At 41.1% G+C, this 25,770-nt stretch overlaps 2 protein-coding genes across 2 annotated transcripts in view; both read left to right on the top strand.

Annotated features, from left to right (window-relative positions):
• Window positions 1–25,770, top strand: part of LOC132837378 (histone H4) — a 565,847-nt gene that overhangs the window by 483,080 nt on the left and 56,997 nt on the right. The gene's annotated exons all lie outside the window — the stretch shown is intronic.
• LOC132837379 (uncharacterized) overlaps window positions 1–25,770 on the top strand; it is a 317,230-nt gene that overhangs the window by 290,916 nt on the left and 544 nt on the right. The gene's annotated exons all lie outside the window — the stretch shown is intronic.

The raw sequence follows: 25,770 nt of genomic DNA, 5'->3' as shown, positions 1-25,770 counted from the left end.
CAGTGAGATTCTGCTCTGTAATTTTGAAGTTATCAAACTGTACTTGACAGTGTTTTTTTCTCTGTGAATATGGAAGTGTATTTATAAATATTTACCTGTTAGTTTATGCTATAAGAAAGTTCTTGTCAGTTTCTGCTATGTGAGTGCAGTTATCCACCTGTGCCTGGCAGTTTCTGCTATCTGAATACACGAATGAAGGTGTCAATCTATGCCTCTCAGTTTCTGCTACATGAATGTGTGACTGCAGTTATTAATAAATCCCTGAATGTTTCTGCTTGTAAAAATGTCAACATATTCATTAAATCATACCTGTCATTTTCTGCAATATGAATGTAAAAGTTGAGTTAACAGTCTGTATCGGCCAGTTACTGCTATGTGAATGTGAGTACCGTTATCAATCTGTACCTGCCAGTTTTTGCAATATGAATGTGTACATACAGTTAGTGATCTGTTCCTGTCAGTTTCTGCTCTATGAATTTGAGAGTGTACTTACCAATGTGAAGCTGTCAGGTTCAGCGATGTGAATGTGAATAGGGAAGGCAATGGGCCTGGTCATACTCTCTTGATTAATAATCCAGTGATAATAATGTTCTGTGCACCCAGGTACAAATACCATCATAGCAGAGGATGGAATTTTAATTCAATAATAATCTGAAAGTAAGAGTTTAATGCCAATTCTCAGGAAAAAAAAATCAGAATCTTTAGGGAACAAAACCTGTTATCCTGACCTGGTCTGGCCGATATCGAATTAGGGATAGTCAAGTGATGTACACATCCCAGGAATGAAGAAAACAAAAAAAAATATGGGAATGCAGTTAGCAATCTGTCCCTGCTAGTTTCTGCTTTGTGAATGGGAGTAAAGTTATCAGTATCTGTCACTTTCTGCAATGCCAAAATGCAGTTATTAAGCTGTGCCAATTGATCTGTCTGCTACATCAATATGTGACAGTCTATCTGTACCTGTCAGATTTTGCAAGGTGAATGAAAGTGTAGTTATTAATCTATACCTGTCAGATTCTGTTCTCTGAATATGAGATTGCAGTTACTAATGTACACCTGTCAGATTCTGATTTATGAATACAAGTGTGTAATTATCATTCTGTCCCATCGGTTTCTCATATTCAAATAGTGAGTTTAGTTATCAGTCTATCTCTGTGGAGGCAAGCAAACTTGGGGAAATAAAAGTTGGTGAGTTGAAAACAGGCCTCACGACAGAAGAGGATGTGCAGGAGGTCGTAAAAGTTCATAGAGATGGCTAAATCGCTGGGAACTAATCAAGTGAATCCCAGGACACTGCAGGAAGCTGGGGAATTTATTGTGGGGGCCCTATCAGAAATATTTCTATCACCAACAGTGATGGGTGATATGCTGGAGGACAGGAGGTTGGCTAATATTGCATCTTTATTTAAGAAAGGCTGTTCAAAGAAACCTAGGAATTTAGACTGATGAGTCTTACATTGGTGGGGGTAAGGTATTGTTGTTTATGTTATGTGAATGTGAGAGTGCAGTTATTAATCTGTCCCGCTCAGTTACTGGAATGTGAATGGCTGACTGTAATTATCAAGCTGTAACAGTCTGTTTCTGCCATGTGAGTATAAGGATCATCATGCATCCATACTTTCAGTTTCTGATGGTGAATGTGCAGCTAGAGTTGTCATTCTAAATGTGTTAGTTTCTGCTTTGTCAATCTGTAAGTATAGTTATCAATCTGTACTTGTTACATTCTGCTTTGTACAAATGTGAGATTAGTTTCAAACTGTACCTGTCAGTTTATGCAATGTAAAACTGGGAGTGTTATTCTGGGAGTCTGTTCCTGTCAGTTTCTGCTTTGTGGATATAATAGATTTGTTATCAAGCTTTCTATGATAGTAAGTACTCTGTGAATGTGTGCGTGCATTTATCAATCTGTCCCTGTCAGTTTCTGCAATTTGTGTATGTGAGTGTTGTTACCAATTGGTACCTATCCGTTCCTGCAATGGGAATATGAGAGTTTAGTTATCAATATTTGTCTGTCTATGCTATTATTTTGGGGAGGGCTCAGAAGAGATTTACCAGGATGTTGCTGGGAATGGAGGGTTTGAGTTATCGGGAGAGAATGGATTGGCTAGGACAGTTTTCACTGGAGTGCAGTAAGTTATATAGACTTATAAGATCATGAGGGGTATGGATGAGGTGATTGGCAGGTGTCATTTCCCTAAAGTGGGGGATTTCAAGACTCAAGGGCATATTTTTAAAAAAGTATGGGGGCATTTTTTTTTTACAAAGAGCATGGTTTGTATGTGGAATGAATTTCCTTAGGAAGTGGTGGATGTGGGTACGGTTATAGAAATCATTGAGATCAGTATACAAACAAGAAATATTTGGAGGGATATCAGCCATGTGCAGGCAGCTGGGACCCCTTTGATTTTAGGATCACAGTTGGTACGGACTGATTGCACTAAAAGGTCTGTTCCTGTGCTGTATGACTATTTCCTCTCTGTGAATGTATGAAAGTAGCGATCAATCTGCATATGCCAGCCTTTGCTTTGTGAATCTGAGAGTTTCATTATCAATCTACGACTGTCAGTTTTTGCTATGTGAATGTGAGTGTGGTATCAATCTGTACCTATCAGTTTTACTCACAGTGAATTTATTTTATTTAATGGAAAAGCAATGGATTAAGTGACCCCTATAGTGCAGAGTCTAACTGGGAGGAATGGTATTAAGAGCTGTTCTTCAGGTTGCCATCAGCTTTTCTCACAGTGTCATAATTTTGTGAATAATAATGAGAAATCGATGGGTTTTAAGTTCATTTTATATTGTCTAAAGGGAAAGGCAATGAACACATAATCTGTATTGCAGCTAATTGACCACAGTATTTCTTCGACAGAACTGAGAATTATTTAATTCATATCAATATTCTACTGTGAATGATACATAACTGTGCAGTATGATGGGGCAAACCATTAGTGGTACCCTTATAATGCTCTATGGTGGGGATGAGGAAAGCAAAAGGACTTGTACTTTCTGTCAGACAGTGGAGAAGAACTAAACCATCAAGGCAAATTTATTAAACATGGTTGAACTGTCCTTGCAAAATAAAATGAGAAATTTTACCAATTACCAGATTTCACTAAAATATTCTTTCTCTACTGGTTTAAAAGGTTTTGATTATATTGCTAATTTAGAGAAATGACATTCTGTTTTCTTGTATTATTTCATAGGGAGGGTCAATGGGAATGTGGGCACTTTGTAAAAAAATGAAGTGAACTTGGAAACAAAGAGCTGAGAGAAAGTATGATTTTGATTCCTGCAACGTGAGCAAGTTGAGAATGATGTTGAGATAAAGATGGGCTTGGCAGATCCTCTGCTGCCATGCCACACTTATTGAAATGGAATGCTGACTGAATGGGATGAGAATGGTCAGGTGCTTGTTTTTGTCTGATATCTACTTGATCAGCTCTGCGACTGTGGAAATGTTTGGTGCTCTGACAGCAGTAACATACCTGGTGTTTGTGAGAAGCAGTTGGTCAAACTTGACTTTGTAACAAGAGAAAATTACATCGTTTTGGTCCATTTCCTGGAGGGATACAAAAGATATAACTTGTGTAAATCAACCTAAACTGAGTTAGGAAAAATCAACTTGATTCATGTAGAAATCAGTTCATAAACATTCGGGTATTTTTAACTGAGCAATTCAAAAAGATCTGGTTTTGATTCCAATCTTGTCCTGAGTTGTTTCTTACTTTTTTTTTACCTGCAATTCTGCAACAGTTGAGCGAGACCAAGAAACTAACCAGAACCTCCGTGAATGGGAAATCCTGAGGCAGTTGCAATGCTTACAGTTAAACTCCATTTGGCAATACATTAACCATTTGAATAAATAACAATGGGCGCTATTTCTAATGTTTCAGTGGAAACTTTTAATCTGTTGACTCGAATAGTGTATTTTATAGGTCGGGGGGGGGGGTTGGATCTCACGCATGCGCTCCTCCACTCGGGAATAATAAGCACGGGGGCGGGGCAGCATTGTTCATGCGCTGCTCTCCAAATGCCTCCCAGAAACAAACGTCAATTGGTCATTTCCCCAATTCTATTTTCTCCCGGTTTGACGAAAAGATCTGGGGTTTTGGGGAAGCAACAGGGAACGTTTCAAACTGAGACATTGTCCCTTTATGAAGCTCCAATGGAGCTCATCTCCGGGTCATGTTAATAACTCCTCCCTGCGGGCTCTCTCACAATCTGATCAGGGCGCGAAGAAACTGGCGGCCACTCGGCCCTTCCCCTATGCTCCGCTATTCGATAACATGGCCAGATCGAATGTTAACTGTGGTATTTAATCCTGTTGACCCTCATCCACAAATATTAACTCTTTGCCCAAAGTAACATACAGATGGAATAAGTGGACCATTCTTACGAAGGCAGAAAATAATTGATGGAGAGGGTATTGCATCACAGTGTCAGTGCTTATTTCTGGGTCAGGAGGCCCGTGCAAAAGTCAGACCAGGTGTGCAATAACATCTCAGGGACACGATTTAGTTTGTCGTGGATGACAGATTTTAGTTTCAGGTATGCTGCAGACAGAAAACTTGTGATGTATTGTACGCCAGCTGTTTTTATTTATTCACTCCTGGAACGTGGATGTCGCTGGCTGAGCCTACCATTTATTCTCCATCCCTTTGAGAAGCGGGTGGTCAGCTACCTTCAGGAACAGCTGTTGTCCATGTGCTGTCCACAATGTCATGAGTGTAGTTATCAGTCCCTATTTGTCTCTGTAATGAGAAAATGTAAATATATTTACCATACATTCACATAGCATAAACAGACAGGTGCAGATTGATAACTGAACTCGTGTATCCACATAGAGGAAACTGCCAGGGACTGGCTGATAAATAGATTTCATTCATTTTCAATAAATACAACCAGTCTCTATGCGTTTCTCTGATGTGGATATGCGAGTTTAGTTATCAATATATACCTGTCAGTTTCTGCCCAGTGAATATGTGTGTTACTTACCAATCTGTGCCAAACAGTTTCTGCTGTGTGTCTGAGTGTAGTTGTCAACCTGAACCTGTCAGTTTCAGCTATGAGAATGTGAGTTTTGATATTAGTCTTGACCTGTCAGTTTCTGCTGTACGAATATTAAATGCAGTCATCAACTTGTTCCCATTGGTTTATTCTGTGAGAATGTAGATATTGGTCTCTACTTGTTAGTTTATTCTATATCAATATGTGAGTGTAATTATCAAACAGTATCTGTCAGGTTTTGCTATTTGACCCCAGAGTATCATTGTCAATCTGTTCCTACTATGTCAATGTGACAGTGTAGATACCAATCTGTCCCTGTCAGTTTCTTCCCTGTTAATATGTAAATACAGTTATTGATCAGTACCCATCAGCTTCTGCTCTGTGAATGTGGGTGTATTAATTAGACTAGCTGTCAGTTTCAGCGATGTGAATGTGGGAGTAGAGTTATCACTCTCTACCTGTCAATTTCTTCTTTGCCAAAGTGAGTGTAACTTTCAATCTGTATCTTTCAGACTCTGCTGTGTGAATACATAAATATAGTTGTCAATCTGTAGCTGTCAGTTTCTGCTTAATGAATATGTTTGTGTAATTGTCAATCCTTCCAGTTTCTACTATGTGAATGTGTGAGCTGAGATTTCATCTGTCACTATCAATGTCTGCTTTGTGACTGTGAAAGATCAGCTATCAATCTTTCCCTGTCAGGCTCTGTACTGTCAGTGTTTGAGTGTATTTATTAATCTTTCCCTTTCCCTGTGTGACTGTAGTTATCGACCTGTACCTCTCAGATGCTACTTTATGAATACGTGAGTATAGTTATCCATTTGATTTGATCTGATTATTGTCACATGCACTGAGATACAATGGAAAGTATTGTTTTGTGTACTTTACACGCAGATAATATCATACAAAATGCACCAGGGTAATAGAACAGAATCCGCAATACAGTATTAAAGCTGCAAAGAGAGAGATTAATGTTAAAATTTGAGCAAGATTAGAGTGATGCTGGAAAAGCACAGCAGGTCAGGCAGCATCCGAGGAGCATTCTGGATAGAATGTAGTTGTTCTGCAAGGTGGAAACCCAACCTACATTCAGTTTCCCCAACAAAGAGGAGACCACATTGTGTGCATTTTCCTTGCCACCATCAGTTCTGAGGACCGGACACTAGACCTGAAATGCTGCCACACCTGTGAATTGTCCTAATTTCTGCTTTGTTATCAATCTCTATCTGTCAGGTACTGCTGTGTGAATATGTGAGTGTTGTTATCAAAGTGTACATGTCAATTTAGATGATTTGAAATTGGGAGCATAATCAATCTATTTATGTCAGTTTCTGCTTTGTGAATATGAGAGTGTAGTTATCAATAATTCTCCAAAATTTACTACCACCTTCATGTGTGAATTATTAACCAACCTATCCAGAGAGTGTATTGTCGTGTGACCAACATTTACCAGAAAGTGACAGGGACAGATTCATAACTGCATTCATTCACATGTATGCACAGATTATTGGATTGATAATTACAGTTTGATAATTACACTCCTCTGTCTTCTACCTTCGAACAAGTTCTGTATCCAAATGGTTGGTTCTATCTGTATTCCATGTGATCTAATCTTGCTAACCAATTTCCCGTGGGGAATGCTGTCAAACGCCTTACTTGAAGGCCATATAGATCACATCCACCACTTTTTCCTCATCAGTCCTTCACGAATTCAAAAAAACTCAGTTGAGTCAGAGATATATGACTTCCCACGCAGAAAGCCACGTTGACTCCCCCTAATCAATCCTGGCATTCCAAAAATATGTAAATCCTGCTTCTGAGAATCTCTTCAACTGTTTGCCTACTGTCGATGTGGCTCAAAGGTAGAAGACAGAGGGTGTTGGTGGAAGGTTGTTTTTCAGACTGGAGGCCTGTGACCAGTGGAGTGCCACTAGGGTCGATGCTGGGTCCTCTACTTTTTGTCATTTACATAAATGATTTGGATGTGAGCATAAGAGGTACAGTTAGTAACTTTGCAAATGATACTAAAGTTGGAGGTACAGTGGACAGCGAAGAGGGTAAGCTCAGATCAAAACAGGATCTTGACCAGATGGGCCAATGGGCTGAGAAGTGGCAGATGGAGTTTAATTCACATAAATGCGAGATGCTGCATTTTGGGAAAGCAAATCTCAGTAGGACTTATACAATTAATGGTATGGTCCTAGGGAATGTTGCTGAACAAAGAGACCTTATAGTGCAGGTTCATAGCTCCTTGAAAGTGGAGTCACAGGTAGATAGGATAGCGAAGAAGGTGTTTGGTATGCTTTCTTTTATTGGTCAGAGTATTGAATACAGGAGTTAGGAGGTCATGTTGCAGCTGTACAGCACATCGGTTAGGCCACTGTTGGAATATTGCATGCAATTCTGGTCTCCTTCCTATTGGAAATATGTTGTGAAACTTGAAAGGGTTCAGAAAAGATTTACAAGGATGTTGCCAGGGTTGGAGGATTTGAGCTATAGGGAGAGGCTGAACAGGTTGGGGCTGTTTTCCCTGGAGCATCGGAGGCTGAGTGGTGACCTTATAGAGGTTTACAAAATTATGAGGGGCATGGATAGGGTAAATAGGCAAAGTCTTTTCTCTGGTGTTGCGGAGTCTAGAACTAGAGGGCATAGGTTTAGGGAGAGAGGGGAATCAAATAAAAGAGACCTAAGGTGCAACGTTTTCACACAGAGGGTGGTGTGGGTATGGAATGAGCTGCCAGAGGAAGTGGTGGAGGCTGGTACTACTGCAACATTTAAAAGGCATTTGGATGGGCATATGAACAGGAAGGTTTTGGAGGGATATGGGCCAGGTGCTGGGAGGTGGGACTAGATTGGGTTGGGATATCTGGTCGGCATGGACGGGTTGGACTGAAGGGTCTATTTCTATGCTATATATCTCTATGACTCCATGCTAGCAAATGAGATTTGATTAGCTTAAGGTATCTGGTCAGTGTGGACTATTTGGATCAAAAGCTGTATGACTCTACAACCTGAAAGTTACAGGTTGATGACTAGACTCTCATTTATACACAGCAAAAACTTGACAGGTGGCATATGATAAATGCAATTACATCGTAAGGAACCAGAGACTGACAGGTACAAATTAATAACTGCACGCTGAGATACACATAGCAAAAGCTGACATGCATATACTCATCCAGCACAGAAAAGCCCTTCAGGCATCGTGTCTGCACTCACAATAACTACCACTGAAGGTTTGGTAATTTCCTGCACTTGTCCCATATCCTTAAATAGTATGACATTTCAAGTGCTCATCCAAATACTTTTTCAAGTTTAAGGTTTCTGGGCTCCACTGCCTTCCCGGGCACTATCTTCCAGATTTCCATCACTTGCTGAGTGAAAGAGACTTTCCCTCAATATATTTACCCCCTACCCTACACCCTAGTGAGAATCCTTATCCTTTACCATATCCTAGCCCAATCACCACTTGTGATTGATTGCACAAACAAGGGAAACAGCTTCTCTACATTCACCCTGTCCATACGCCTCAATCTTTCACACCACAATCATGTGCTAGCACCTCAGTCATCTCTGCTCCAGAAAAAAAAACAATCCAAGCTTATTTAGTCTTTCCTTTTTTTGGAAGTAATATTTGTGCTTTGATCCTGATTTCCCGATACTGGGTCTGGGTTTAGCACTGCTGCTGTCACTGTCGGGTTATTGTGAATGGTTTGTTCTGGCAATCTGAAACAGCGCATGCCCGGTGCTGCGCCTTTCCCAAAGCTGACTGTTCCTGAGTAGAGGAGCGCATGCATGAGACCCTCCCCCAGCGCTGCCATTGAGGAGCATTTACTCAGTGAGTGCAAGAGGTTTGTTTGAAACAGACCGCAATGGAGAGATCAACGCCCAGGGAAGTGAGGGAACAGCAGGCTCCTTCCAGCAGCACATCGGAATGGGAGCCTGGGACACAGAGGGGACTCCGAGACCGGGATTGATTCGGGGTGAGTTCAGGGAGAACCGGGGGCTGTTTGTAAGAGGCCGAGCGGAGCAGGAACTGGTCTCGAAACTTGGCAGTGAGCGGGCTGGGGAGAAGAGAGAGGCCTTTCTCGGGCTGTGTGTGGACCTGCTGAGGGAGACAGAGCGGGAAGCTGCTGCTGTGGGACATTCTTGTTTTTCTTAATTCCCTAAACACTGTTGGGAATTCTGTTTGGCTTCTGTTTCACGCTGTATGTTGATATTGGGCTGTGAATAATAGAAGCACGGACCATAATTTTGTGACAATCCTATAAAGGACACATGTTAGATTGAACAGATTTGAAGTTTCGAGTAAAGCATTAGACATAGCGTCCTTTGTTCTTTCCTTCAACATTTAGTATATTGGCAGCTTGCTATTGATGCATTGCAGCTGCTTCAGGAATTCTCATTCATGGAGGACAACAGATGTTAGTTCTGGATCTCACCCGATGGTCACAAAGTTGCAAATAAAAGAAACGGAGACCAGGAGCAACTGAGGGAAAAGAGTGGAATCAAAATCTGGTTCTGTTTGAATTGCTAGGTTTGAAAATACCCTAATGATTATTAACTGACTGCCACACTGATCAGTTTAATCTTGCCTAACTTGGCTTATGTTGATTTACAGCTGAAAAATCTTCTGTCTTCTGCCAAGCAAATATTTGAATGATGAAGACAATGTCATATTTCTTCAGTACAAAGCCAAGTGTGACCAGCTGCTTCTAACAAACAGCAGGTATGTCAAAGCAGAGAACATCCTTTCCACATGCACAGAGCAGATTGGATCAGACTTAGTTTGAGCTCAATTTCCAGAGATATATCCAAACAAGCAAATAGTCAGATTCAACTGCAGAAAGACAAGTTTCTTTTTTTCTCTGCATTCTCCATCAACATCTTCCCGGTTTCAATTAATATGATTCACAGGCCATGAACATTCACAGCAAGTTTGAAGATGACTGGTTGTTTAAAGTAGGCAATTGGTGTACTAAATCAAGTTTACATTTTAAAAGGGCATTTTAAATGTCACAAACCGGATAAACAATGACATCATGCTTTTACATAGTTTCAATAGCCATATGTGATGAGTAGTGAATCATTACTGAGAACACGCACACATATACAAAGGTACTGACTGATTCAGATTGAACCACCAAGTCAACACACAAGATACAGAGACTAACAGCGATGTACACACATTTACATTGTAGGAAACAGAAATGAATATATACAAAATGTTTACACAAAAACAAGCGACTAAATCCCATTCAGGCAGCATTCCATTTCAATAAGGGTGTCAAGGCAGCAGAGGAGCTGCCAATCCCATCTTGATCTCAACATCATTCTCAACATATTCACCTTGCAGGGATAGAAATTAAATTTTCACTCTGCCCTGTATTAATTTATTTTTATTAAAAAATGTGTAACTCGGTCTCCAAATTCACTTTAATCTTCTACGAAGAATCCCAAATGTCCCACCCTATGAAATATTACAAAAAAGCAAGAAAATAGTGTAATATCAACAATTTAACAATATAATCAAATAATTACCCTTTAATTCAACAAAGGAATTTAGCCAAATCTTGTAATTTGAAAATTCTCATTCTTTTTGCAGGAAGAGTTCAACCATATTCAATAAATTTGCGTAAATGATTTAAATCTTTTCCAATGTATGACAAAAATACAAGTCTTTTCATTTTCCTCATTGTCACCACAGATCATCAGGAGAGTACTGCTAATGGCTTGCACCGTCATACCACAGAGCAGGATTACGTAATATTCACAATAGAGTAATGAAGTGAACTAGCCAATTCTCTTTCCTGTAGCAGGAACATTGAGGTCAGTCAGCTATAATACAATTTATTTGTTAATTTCCCTTTCCGTGAGACATTACCAAAAGAATGTCTATTTCTCAGCATTATTCACAAAAGTACGTAGTTATGCTGATGAAAAACTGATGACATCCTGAAGAACAGCCCATGGTATCATTCCTCCCAGTTCGAGTCTGCTCTATAGGAGTTGGAAAATCCTTTAATTTTCTATTATGCAGTCCATGACGCAAAACAAATGCACTGAGCAGAAACTGACAGGTACAGATTGGTACGTGCACTCACACATTCACATAGCTGAAATTGACAGGCACAGATTTATATCTAAATTTAGAGTCACAAAGAAGCTGGCCTGTATATTTTGGTGACTGTACTTATATATTCACAGAGCAGTCAGATTGGTAACTACATTGCGATGTTCACATTGCAGAAAAGTGCATGTACAGATTGCTAACTGCACGCTGTAACACATACAGTAGAAATCAACAAGGAGAAATTGAGACCGATATTGACACATCAGAACTGGCAGGTACAAATTGGTAAGCACTTTCACACATTCACAACACAGAAGCTGATAGGGTAACATTGACAAATGCACTCACACATTCACATGGTAGACACTGACAGTTACAGATTAATAACTGCACACTCAAATACATAGAGCTGAAACTGAAAGGAACAAATTAGTAAATACACCCTGACATTCACATTGTAGTGACTGACAGAGGTAATTACTGACAGAAAAAGCTTGATAACAAATGTATCATATTCACAAAGCAGAAACTGACAGGAACAGATTAACAATAACACACAGTTTCATATTGCATAAACTGACAAGTAATTTTTGATAACTAATCTCACAGTTTCACACAGGTATCTGACAAGTATAGATCAATTACAATACTCAGTTTGACAAGCAAAAACTGACAACTACACTCTCACGTTTAACTCCTATTCACATGGCAGAAACAGTTACAGCTTGATATCTACTCACCTATTCACATTACTGTAACTTACTGGGACATATTGATGATGACACTCACATATTCATATGACAGAAACTAACAGAGGTTCAGCTCCATAACTAACATCACATATAGATGTTGGAGAAGCTGACAGCTAGAGACTGATAATTATACTCTCATTCACATTGCAGAAACTGAGATGGATAACTGCACCCACATATTCATTAAGAAACTGACAGGTACAGATTTGATAACCACAGTCACACATTCAGATTGCAATAACTGACAGGAACAGTTTGACCTTCCCTATGAGATAGTCCCAAAAAAGTAATAAAACAATGCCATTTATTCAAATTATCAATACAGCTCCCTTCAACATTATGGAATATAATTGCTCAGGTCCCAGAATTTGAGACACATTTACGTTTTTTTTTAACATCTCTTGCACCCACAGGAAACCCACACAGACCCTGGGAGAATGTGCAAACTCATGCAGACAGTCACCTGAGGCTGGAATCGAATCCAGGTCCCTGGCGCTGTGAGGCAATGGAGCCAACCGCTAAGCCACTGTGCCGTATAATGTACCACATTATACAAGAATATTCATACCGCAGAAACTGACTGGTACAGATTGATTACAACACATGTATGTTCACAGAACAAAAACTGACAGTTACAGATTGATAACTACATTTTCATATTCACATTGGAGAAAAGGACACGTATGATTTAATGAATACATTTGCATTTTTACAAGCAGAAACATTCAGGGATATATTAGTAACAGCATTCATACATTCACATACCTGAAACTGATAAGTACAGATCAAAAATTAAACTTGCTTATTGACGTAGCAGAAACTAGACACAGATTGATACTTGCACTCATACATTCAGATAGCAGAAACTGGCAGGCACAGATGGATAACTACACTCACATAGCAGAAACTGACAAGAACTTTCCCATCGCATAACCCATCAAGTAACGATTTATTACTACACTTTCAAATTCACAGAAGGAAAATCACACTGTCATGTACAGTTTGATAACGATACTCAAACATAACAGATCAGAATCTCACAGGTACATATTGGTAACTACACTCTTTCATTGACCCAGCAGAAATTGACAGATACAGACTGATAATTATACCGACACATTCACAGCACAAACTGACAAGAACAGGTTGACAACTACCCTCATTCATTTATGTAGCAGGAACTAATAGGTAGTGCAAGGGTCTTCTGTGGCTATCCCCATTGCAAACAAGTAAGCTGTTTTGGAAAATGTAGGGAGTGATTGATTCACAGGGGAACGTAGCACAAACAGGCAAGTTTCTATTATTGAGACTGGCTCTAATGCAATGAGAGGTATGTCGGGTTCCAAGAGATCAATTGTGTTAGGGGACTCTCTAGTCTGACGTACAGACAGATTTTTCTGTGGTCAGCAGTAAAAAATCAGAATGGTGTGTTGCTTCCTTGGTGCCAGGATCAAGGATGTCTCAGAGGATGCGGAATGTTTTCAAGGGAGAGTGAGGCCAGCAGTAGTTCATTGTCCACATTGGAACCAATGACACAGGAAGGGAAAAGGTTGAGATTCTGAAGGGAGATTACAGAGAGTCAGGCAGGAATTTAAAAAGGAGGTCCTTGAGTGTAGTAATATCTGCATTACTCCCAGTGCTACGAGGTGGTGAAGGCAGTAGTAGGAGGATAGAGCAGATAAATGCATGGTTGAGGAGCTGGTGTATAGGCAAAGGATTCACATTTTTGGATCATTGGAACTTCTTTTGGGGTAGAAGTAACCTGTACAAGAAGACAGATTGCACCTAAATTGGAAGGGGACTAATATACTAGCAGGGAAATTTGCAAGAGCTGCTCGAGAGAGTTTAAACTAGTAACAAGGTTGGTGGGGGTGGGTGGGACCCAGGGAAATAGTGAGGAAAGAGATCAATCTGAGACAGGTACAGTTGAGAACAGAAGCAAGTCAAACAGTCAGGGCAGGCAGGGACAAGGTAGGACTAATAAACTAAACTGCATTTCTTTCAATGCAAGTGGCCTAACAGGGAAGGCAGATGAACTCAGGGCATGGTTAGGAAGATGGGAGTGGGATATCATAGCAATTATAGAAACATGGCTCAGGGATGGGCAGGACTGGCAGCTTAATGTTCCAGGATACAAATGCTACAGGAAGGATAGAAAGAGAGGCAAGAGAGGAGGAGGAGGTGGCGTTTTTGATAAGGGATAGCATTATAGCTGTACTGCGGGAAGATACATCCAGGGAAGTTATTTGGGTAGAACCGAGAAATAAGAAAAGAATAATCACCTTATTGGGATTGTGTTTTATACCCCCTAATAGTCAGAGGGAAATTGAGAAACAAACTTGTCAGGAGATCTCAGCTATCTGTAAGAATAATAGGGTGGTTATAGTAGGAGATTTTAACTTTTCAGGTTTGTTAAGTGTACAAGAACATCTTCTGATTCAGTATGTGGATGTACCTAGTAGAGAAGGTGCAAAACTTGACCTACTCTTAGAAATAAGGCAGGGCAGGTTGATGAGGTGTCAGTGGGGGAGCACTTTGGGCCAGCGACCATAATTCTATTAGATTTAAAATAGTGATGCAAAAGGATAGACCAGATCTAAAAGTTGAAGTTCTAAATTGGAAAAAAAGCCAATTTTGATGGTATTAGACAAGAACTTTCAAAAGCTGATTGGGGGCAGATGTTCGCAGGTAAAGGGAAGCCTTCAGAAATGATATAACGAGAATCCAGAGAAAGCATATTCCTGTTAGGATGAAAGGAAAGGCTATTAGGTAGGGAATGCTGGATGACTAAAGAAATTGAAGGCTTGGCTAAGAAAAAGAAGGAAGCATATGGAAGGTATAGACAGGTTAAATTGAGTGAATCCTTAGAAGAGTATAAAGGCAGTAGGAGTATACTTAAGAGAGAAATCAGCAGGCAAAAAGGGGACGTGAGATGGCTTTGGCAAATAAAATCAAGGAGACTCCAAAGAGTTTTTACAAATACATTAAGGACAAAAGGGTAACTAGGGAGAGAATAGCCACCCCCCCCTCCCCCACCCCCCCCAAAGATCAGCAAGGCACCCTTGTGTGGAGCCGCAGAAAATGGGGGATATACTAAATGAGTATTTTGCATCAGTATTTACTGTGGAAAAGGATATGGAAGATATAGACTGTAGGGAAATAGATGGTGACACCTTGAAAAATGTCCATATTACAGAGGAGAAAGTGCTGGATGCCTTGAAACGCATAAAGGTGGATAAACCCCATGGCCCTGATCAGGTGTACCCTAGAACTCTGTGGGAAACTAGGGAACTGATTGCTGGGCCTCTTGCTGAGATATTATGTCATCAATAGTCACAGGTGGGGTGCTGGAAGACTGGAGGTTGGCAAACATGGTGCCACTGTTTAAGAAGTGTGGTAAGGACAAGCCAGGGAACTATAGACAGTGAGCCTGACGTTGGTGGTGGGCAAGTTGTTGGAAGGAATCCTAAGGGACAGGATGTACATGTATTTAGAAAGGCAAGGATTGATTAGGGATAATCAACATTTTTTGTGCGTGGCAAATCATGTCTTACAAACCTGATTGAGTTTTTTGAAGAAGTAACAAAGAGGATTGATGAGGGCAGATCGGTAGATGTGATCTATATGGACTTCGGTCAGGCGTTTGTGAAGGTTCCCCATGGGGGACTGGTTATCAAGATTAGATCTCGTGGAATACAGGGAGAACTAGCCACTTGGATACAGAACTGGCTCAAAGGCAGAAGACAGAGGGTGGTGGTGGAGAGTTGTTTTTCAGAATGAAGGTCTGTGACCAGTGGAGTGCCACAAGAATCAATGCTGGGTCCTCTACATTTTATCATTTATATAAATGACTTGGATGCGACCATAAGAAGTATCGTTAGTAAGTTTGCAGATGACACCAAAATTGGAGGTGTAGTGGACAGCGAAGAGGGTTACCTCAGATTCCAACAGGATCTTGATCAGATCAGCCAATGGGCTGAGAAATAACAGATGGAGTTTAATTCAGATAAATGTGATCTGTTGCATTTTGGGTAAGCAAATCTTCGCAGGACTTGTACCTTAATGATAAGGTCCAAGGGAGTGTTGCAGAACGAAGAGACCTTGGAGTGCAGGTTCATAGCTCCTTGAAAGTAGAGTCACAGGTAAATAGGATAGTGAAGAAGGCATATGATATGCTTACCTTTATTAGTCACTGTATTGAGTACAGGAGTTGGGAGGTCACTTTGCAGCTGTACAGGACATTGGTTCGGCCACTGTTGGAATATTGCAAATAATTCTGGTCTCCCTCCTATCAGAAAGGTGTCGTGAAACTTGAAAGGGTTCAGAAAAGATTTACAAGGATGTTGCCAGGGTTAGAGAATTTAAGCTATTGGGAGAGGCTAAACAGCAGGGGCTGTTTTCCCTGTAGTGTCGGAAGCTAGGGGTGACATTATAGAGGTTTCCCAAATTTTAAGGGGCATGGATAGGATAAATAGACAAAGTCCTTTCCCTGGGGTGGGGAAGTCCAAAACTAGAGGGCATTGGTTTAGGATGAGAGAAGAAAGATATAAAAGAGACTTAAGAGGCAACTTTTTCACACAGAGGGTGATACATATATGGAATGAGCTGCCAGATGAAGTGGTGGAGACGGGTATAATTGCAACATTTAAGAGGCATTGGATGGGTATATGAATGGAAAGAGTTTGGAGGGATATGGGCCGAGTGCTGGCAAGTGGGACTAGATTGGGTTGGGATATCTGGTCAGCATGGACGGGTTGGACCGAAGGGTCTGTTTCCTTGCTGTACATCTCTGACTTTGTGACTGTATGAGGTACAGATGATAACCACTAATTGCATATTCATAGAGCCGAATGTTCCAATACTGGGCTCACACATTCACATTACAGAAATTGACGTACATTTTGATAAAGGCATTCGGACATTTCCAAACCAAAAACTTACAGCTACATGTTCATATCAACATTCTCTCACAGAGACAGCAGAAACTCACAGGGATACATTGGGAAATACACATACACATTCGCATAGTGGAAACTGACATGTCCATATCGCTGACTATATTTGGATGTTCACAAAGCAAAGACAGATTGATAACTGCACCATATTCATAGAACATAATCTGACAGGTAGAAATTAATAACTATATTGCTATAAGCAGATAGTTGAAACTGACAAGTTTACAAATTGATAACCTCATTCACATATTCACAACACAGATACTGACAAGGAATGATTGATATATGCATTCACATATTCACCAAGCAGAAACTGACTGGTACAAATTGATAACTAAACTCACATGTTGAAATAACATAAGCTGAATGTTGCAGACTTATAGCTCATACTGCCAGATATTGGTTGAGATGTACACTCTCATTCACATAGCAAAAACTGGCAGGTATAGTTTAATTACTTCCTCAGGTATAAGAAGGAAACACTGACAGGAACAGATTACACTCTTCTCATCAAATAACAGAAAATCATATGTACAAACTGATAACAACACTTCCACTTTCACATAACATAAACTTGCAGATTCAGTTTGATAAGTACACTCAATTTTACATAGAATTTTCAATCTCTACCTGTCAGATTCTATCTCCATATGACTCTCATATTGACTTGGCAGAACAGATAGGCATACATTCAAACCTGTGGTCCCATACTTACATTGACAAAACTGACTGGTATACTACAGTATAGACAGAGAAAATTCTCTGACAAGTATAATTTGATAAAGACATACATACGGTAGAATGTATTGGTCACAACATTGTCTCACTGAGCAGAAACTGATGGGGAAATATTAATAAATGCACTCATATATTCACATTGTAGAGACTGACAGAAAGCATTGCTTCCAAATTTCTCATATTCACACAGTGGAATTGGTCGGGGATAGACTGATATTTTCGCACACAAATTCAGCCAGAAAAACTGACAGGTATGGATTGGTAACTACATTTACAGATGCACATACATTCCGACAGGGACAGATCAAAACTAAACTCTCAGAAAACCTCAATGCAGAATCTGACAGATACAAAATGATGAATGCATTCACACATTCAAAAAAACCAAAAACTGACAGTTACTAATTGATAATTAAAAACTCTGATTCAGAGAACAGAAACTAATGAGGAAAGGTTGATCAATTCACTTTCATATTGCAAAGACTGACAGCAATAGATTGACAAATACACCCACAAACACAAGCAGAAATTGATAGGTACAAATTGATAACTACACACATGTATGCACATAGCAGAAAGTGACATAGACAGATTGGTAACTACAGTCACATGTTCTCATTGCAAAAACTGACAGCGACACATTGATTGACAACTACTTGTTGACATGGTTAGGTGAATTGGCCATGCTAAATTGCCCGTAGTGTTAGCTGAATGGGTAAATGTAGGGGAATGGGTCTGGGCGGGTTGTTCTTCGGAGGGTCGGTGTGGACTTGTTGGGCCGAAAGGTCTGTTTCTACACTGTAAGTAATCTAATCTAATGACAAAACTGACAGGTAGAGAAGGAAAATGACAGCCACATTTACACAGCAGAATCTAACAGGCACATATTGATAATTGCATTCTCACATTCACATAGAACATAGAACATAGAAAAATACAGCGCAGTACAGGCCCTTCGGCCCTCAATGTTGCGCCGACCGAATCCTACCTAACCTACACTAGCCCAATAACTTCCAAATGCCTATCCAATGCCTGCTTAAATGACCATAAAGAGGGAGAGTTCACCACTGCTACTGGCAGGGCATTCCATGAACTCACAACCCGCTGTGTAAAGAATCTACCCCTAACATCTGTCCTATACCTTCCACCCCTTAATTTAAAGCTGTGTCCCCTTGTAACAGCTGACTCCATTAGCGGTAAAAGGTTCTCAGTGTCTACCCTATCTAAACCCCTAATCATCTTGTACACCTCCATCAAATCTCCACTAAACCTTCTTTTCTCCAATGAGAACAGCCCCAAGTGCCTCAGTCTTTCCTCATACGATTTTCCTACCATACCAGGCAACATCCTGGTAAACCTCCTCTGCACTCGTTCCAATGCCTCCACATCCTTCCTATAGTATGGCGACCAAAACTGCACACAATACTCCAGATGAGGCTGCACCAGAGTCTTATACAACTGCAACATGATCTCAGGACTCCGGAACTCAATTCCTCTGCCAATAAAGCCCAGTACACCATATGCCTTCCTCACAGCACTATTTACCTGGGTGGCAACTTTCAGAGATCTGTGTACATGGACACCAAGATCCCTCTGCTCATCCACACTACCAAGTAGCCTACCATTAGCCCAGTAATCCATCTTCTTGTTACTCCTACCAAAATGAATGACTTCACACTTAGCTACATTGAATTCCATTTGCCACCTTTCTGCCCAGCTTAGTAACTTGTCTATATCCCGCTGTAACCTGCCACATCCTTCCTCACTATCCACAACTCCACCGACTTTTGTGTCATCCGCAAACTTACTCACCCAGCTTTCAAGCCCCTCCTCTAGATCATTTATAAAGATAACAAAAAGCAATGGTCCCAAAACAGATCCTTGAGGTACACCGCTAGTAACTGCACTCCAAGATGAACCTATACCATCAACTACTACCCTCTGTCTCCTTCCAGCCAGCCAATTTCTAATCCAAACCTCTAACGCACCCTCAATGCCATACCTCTGTAGTTTTTGCATTAGCCTACCATGTGGTACCTTATCGAACGCCTTACTAAAATCCATATACACAACATCTACTGCTTTACCCTCGTCCACCTCCTTAGTCACCTGCTCAAAGAACTCAATAAGGTTTGTGAGGCACGATCTGCCCTTCACAAAACCATGCTGACTATCCTTGATCACGTTATTCCTATCCAGATGTTCATAAATCTTATCCCTTACAATTCTCTCTAAGACTTTGCCCACCACAGAAGTCAGACTCACTAGCCTATAGTTACTCGGGCTATCCCTACTCCCCTTCTTGAACAAGGGGACCACATTCGCCATCCTCCAGTCTTCTGGTACTATTCCCGTTGACAATGACAACATAAAAATCCAGGCCAATGGCTCTGCTATCTCCTCCCTAGTTTCCCAGAGGATCCTAGGATAAATGCCATCAGGCCCAGGAGACTTATCTATTTTCATCCTTTCCAGTATTCCCAAAACCTCTTCCCTACATACTTCAATGCCATCCATTCTAATCACTTGTGACTCAATATTCACACCAGCAACAGTGTCCTGTTCCTGAGTGAATACTGACGAAAAGTATTGATTTAGTGTCTCTCCAATCTCCTCTGCCTCCACGCACAACTTCCCACTACTATCATTGACTGGACCGATACCTACCCTAGTCTGAAACTGACAGGTATATGTTGATAAATGGATTCACCTATTAACAAACCAGAAACTGACTGGTGCAGGTTATTCCTGACACTCTCACATTAACAGAGCAGAAACTGACAGGGATAGGCTGGTCAATAAACTCACACATTGACATTGTACAGACTGACAAATTCATTTTTAGAACTGTATTTTGACATTTACAAATAGAGATGGATAACTCAGTGCAAATATTCATACAGAAGAAACTGACAGGTACAAATTGATAGCTACATTTACATATCCACGAAACAGAGACTGACTGGAACAAGTTGCAAAATACATTCTCATTGCAGAAATGGACAGTGCTCTCAGCTACAGGGTTATGGGGTGGGTGCAGGAAGATGGGATTACCATGCCCATCTAGTGTATTTATGTTGGAATGAACAAGATAGGCCAAATGGCCCCTTTATGTATAATTTCATTGCAATGGATTGATAGTTGTACACCAATCTGTCCCTGTGAAGCACTGCATGTGAATACATAAATAATACATAAGAATACATTAGTAATTTCAGAAAGGCTTAGAGGGACAAAATGTGAGAGTGTGTTTGTCATTCGCATAGTAGGAATTGACATGCATAACTCAATAATGAAACTGGTATTCACAGCCCCACTTCATTGGATAGCCCCATTCATGGAGCTGTACAATTATTGGGGAGTTTCCGGACCTCACTCAATTGGTGTTGAATTAACAAAAAGAAAAATCACCAGACATGGAGTAAGAGTAGAATCAGACATGTTGTTCTGTTTGGATTCCCGTCTTTAAATACAATATCCTCATGATTATTAACAGAATGTTCCATTGATCAGTTAAATATGGTCAAACTTGGCTGATGGTGATTTACAGGAGATTTCCCTTCTGTTTTCCTGCAGGGAAATACTTGAAGGACCAAGACAATGTAATTTTCCCTCAGTACAGAGCCGGGGTGACCAGTTCCTTCTAACAAACAGCCGGTATGTTACTGCTGTCAGAGTGAAGAATATAATTTCCACAGCCAGAGCGGATTGGGTTAGCTACATGTTGAGCTCAATTTGAGAGAGAGAAACAACAGAGACAATGTAAGTTTGTTTTTTGTTCTTACAATTCACAATGCACATTTTTTTTAGATTAGACTTACAGTGTGGAAACAGGCCCTTCGGCCCAACAAGTCCACACCGACCCGCCGAAGCGCAACCCACCCATACCCCTACATTTACCCCTTACCTAACACTACGGGCAATTTAGCTTGGCCAATCCACCTGACCCGCACATCTTTGGACTGAGGGAGGAAACCGGAGCACCCGGAGGAAACCCACGCAGACACGGGGAGAATGTGCAAACTCCACACAGTCAGTCGCCTGAGTCGGGAATTGAAGCCAGGTCTACAGGCGCTGTGAGGCAGCAGTGCTAACCACTGTGCCACCGTGCCGCCCACATGTGTCCAGTTGGAACAAATATCACTGGTCACAGCTCATTGACATTTTTGCAAGGTTTGTGAAGGTTTGTAGCTCAGGTTGAGGTTTAGGGTGTAGGTTTGCTCGCTGAGCTGTAGATTTGACATCCAGATGTTTCATTACCTGACTCGGTAACAACATCAGTGGCGACCTCCAAGTGAAGCGAAGCTGTTGTCTCCTGCTTTCTATTTATATCTTTCTCCTGGATGGGGTCCTGGGGTTTGTGGTGATGACATTTCCTGTTTGTTTTCTGAGGGGTTGATAGATAGCATCTAGATTTATGTGCTTGTTTATGGCTTTGTGGTTGGAGTGCCCAGGCCTTTAGGAATTCTCTGGCATGTCTTTGCTTAGCCTGTCCCAGGATAGATCTGTTGTCCCAGTCAAAATGGTGTTTTTTTTTTCATCTGTGTATAGGGCTATGAGGGAGAGGGGGTCGTGTCTTTTTGTGGCTAGCTGGTGTTCTTGTATCCTGGTGGCTAACTTTCTTCCTGTTTTTCCGACATAGTGTTTGTGGCAGTACTTGCATGGAATTTTGTAAATGACGTTGGTTTTGTCCATGGGTTGTACTGGGTCTTGGAAGTTTGTTAGTTTTTGTTTGAGAGTGTTGGTGGGTTCGTGTGCTACTAGGATTTTGAGTAGGCTGTCATTTCTGAAATTTCTTTGTAAGGTGTTTAGGGTTTCTGGCTGTGTTTTGTCTGCCTGTCCTGGTTTGTTTTTGAGGAATCTGCGCACTGTGTTTTTTGAGTATCCGTTCTTCTTGAATACATCGTATAGGTGGTTCTCCTCTGTTTTTCAAAGTTCGTTTGTGCTGCAGTGTATGGTGGCTCGTTGGAATAGTGTTCTGATACAGCTTCGTTTGTGTGTGTTGGGATGGTTGCTGGTATAGTTGAGTATTTCGTCAGTGTTTGTCGGGTTTCTGTATACGCAGGTTTGTAATTCTCCCTTGTCCTTTCTTTCTGCTGTGACCTCCAGAAATGTGAATTTTTTTTGTCAGTTTCTTCCTCCTTGGTGAACTTTATGCCTGTTAGGGTGTTGTTGTTGATGTTAAGTGTCTCTTCTATATTGTTTCATTTTGTGATGACAAAAGTGTCATCTACGTAGCGAACCCAGATTTTTGGTTTGATGATTGGTAGGGCTGTTTGTACTAGCCTTTGCATTACCGCTTCTGCTATGAATCCTGATAGCGGAGATCCCATGGCTGTGCCGTTGGTTTGTTTGCAGACTATGCTGTTGAAAGTGAAGTGGATGGTGAGGCACAGGTCCACTAGCTTCATGATGTTTTCGTTGGTAATTTGCACATTGACATTTGCACAATTTTTAAACAGCAAAGGCGGCACGGTGGTACAGTGGTTAGCACTGCTGCCTCACAGCGCCTGTAGACCCGGGTTCAATTCCCGACTCAGGCGACTGACTGTGTGGAGTTTGCACGTTCTCCCCGTGTCTGCGTGGGTTTCCTCCCACAGTCCAAAGATGTGCGGGTCAGGTGAATTGGTCATGCTAAATTGCCCGTAGTGTTAGGTAAGGGGTATGGGTGGGTTGCGCTTCGGCGGGTCGGTGTGGACTTGTTGGGCCGAAGGGCCTGTTTCCACACTGTAAGTCTAATCTAATCTAATCTTGTCCAAAATATACTCTATCTCTCTCTCTCTCTGTACAAATGTACTCACTGTGGAAGAGCTGACAATTACAGATGATGACTACACTCACACATTCAGATGGCAGAAACTGGCAGGGACAGATTGAGGGGCCAAACAGATAGAGAGTAAAATTATTGTAGTCAGTAGGGAGCAAAAAGCACGGATCACAGTACATCAGTTCTCTTTAGTCAGAGTAAAAATGACAATGACACACACACTGGCAGCTCTTCTAAGGAATGCATGAATAGTTTGAGATTATACTGCTGGAGATTTGAAGCAGAATAGGGGAAAAGATAATTGAAGGGTGTTGACAGAGTAGATACTGGAAGAAAGTCCTTCATAGAGTCATAGAGATATACAGCATGGGAACAGACCCTTCACTCCAACTTGTCCATGCCAACCAGTCATTCCAACCCAATCTTGTCCCAACTGCCAACACCGGGCCCATATCCCTCCAAGCCCTTCCTATTCATATACCCATCCGAATGCCTTTTAAATGTTGCAATTCTACTCGCCTCCACACTTCTGGTATCTTAATTGCATACATGTACCTCCCTCTCACCCTAAACCTATGCCCTCTAGTTCTGGACTTCCCTCCCCAGGGAAAAGATTTTGTCTATTTATCATATCCATGCCCCTCATAATTTTGTAAGCTTCTATAAGGTCAGGGGTAAATATAGGGTAGGGGAATGGGTTTGGCTGGGTTTCTCTTCGGAGGGGCGGTGCGGACTTGTTGGGCCAAAGGGCCTGTTTCCACACTGTAGATTATCTAATCTAATCTCATCTAAGGTCACCCCTCCACCTCCGCTCTAGGCAAAACAGCCTATTCAGCTTCTCCCCATAGCTCAAATCCTCCAACCCTGGCAACAACCTTGTAAATCTTTTCTGAACCCTTTCAAGTTTCACAATATCTTTCTGGGAAGGAGACCAGAATTATACGCAATAGTGAAACAGTGGTATAACCAATGTCCTGTACAGCTGCAAAGTGACCTCCCAACTCCTGTACTCAATACAGTGACTGATAAAGGAAGGCATACCAAACGCCGCCTTCACTATCCTATATTTCTGTGACTCCACTTTCAAGGAGCTATGAACCTGCACTCCAAGGCCTCTTTGTTCAGCAACACGCCCTAGAACCTTACCATTAAGTATGTAAGTCCTGTTAAGATTTGCTTGCCCAAAATGCTGCACCTTGCATTTATCTGAATTAAACTCCATCTGCCACTTCTCCGCTCATTGACCCATTTGATCAAGATCCTGTGCAATCTGAGGTAACCTTCTTCGCTGTCCATTACTCCTCCAATTTTGGTATCATCAGCAAACTTACGAACTATACCTGCTATGGTCGCATCCAAATCATTTATATACATAAGGAAAAGTGATGGACCAAGCACCGATCCTTGTGGCACTGTGCTGGTCACGGGCCTCCAGTCTGATCTTCAGAGAGTGCAGAGCAAGAAACACAAGCAAAAGAGAACATTCCTTAACTCCCATTTTCCTCCAAAACAACGTAATTCTCCAGTAGTTCCATCATTTCCAAGAGTAAAACACGCTGCCTGTCAGATTGCAGTGCATTTTCTCACTTGACAACAAATGTGATGCCATTTTAAAATTGAAGAGAAAAGATAACCATTATCTAAAGATGCAGAGTACATTACAATTAGAAGCTCACGTTTTAGAGTGAGCTCGAAATTTGGTCCCTTCACAAAATTTCGGTTAGTGGTTCCGATGATGTTGCAGATCCTGACGGATCCACATTGAGTCCCAAACTAACCAGAGAGAAGATACCACGCCTACAAAGTCGCCAATCTGGTGCTATGCTTTCCTCCATCCTTCATTAGCATGGCTGACGCCGTCAGTCTATAAAGAGTTAAAAATCACACAACACCCGGTTATAATCCAACAGGTTTAATTGGAAGCACACTAGCTTTCGGAGCGACGCTCCTTCATCAGGTGATTATGGAGGGCTCGATCGTAATACAAAATTTATACCAAAAATTTGCAGTGTGATGTAACTGAAATTATACATTGAAAAAAATTTTTGCTACAAATTCTGTGTTACGATCGAGCCCTCCACAATCACCCGATGAAGGAGCAATAGGAAGGGTAACTTTAAAATATTCTCGAACGATCGTGTTCACTATTAATGTACTGACTCGGGAGAACGTAAGCATGTTTTATCAGTATATCGGGGTGCTGTTGAAATGTGAAATAAATGCAGGGTTGCAGAGTTTGGCGCCTTTTTTGTTTCCGCTTGCGTTTAATGTTCAGAAGATTCCATTCAGAATCAGAAATGGGCAGATTCTAGGAGGTGAGGTAAAGGGAGATAATATAAATGTACACTTTTAATGTAGAAGTAAATTAAATCGAGTATTCGTGCATTCTTCTGTTTAAACTCTCTTTTTCGGTACATATTGGCGGGCTTTTCAAATTGTAAAAAAAGCGGTTGATAATTTGGCGCCAGTACTTGCCGC

This window comes from Hemiscyllium ocellatum, chromosome 49, assembly GCF_020745735.1.
Source record: "Hemiscyllium ocellatum isolate sHemOce1 chromosome 49, sHemOce1.pat.X.cur, whole genome shotgun sequence".
Classification (NCBI taxonomy): Eukaryota; Metazoa; Chordata; class Chondrichthyes; order Orectolobiformes; family Hemiscylliidae; genus Hemiscyllium; species Hemiscyllium ocellatum.
The sequence above is the reverse complement of the archived record's forward strand: the minus strand, read 5'-3'. Positions and strand labels throughout refer to the sequence as shown.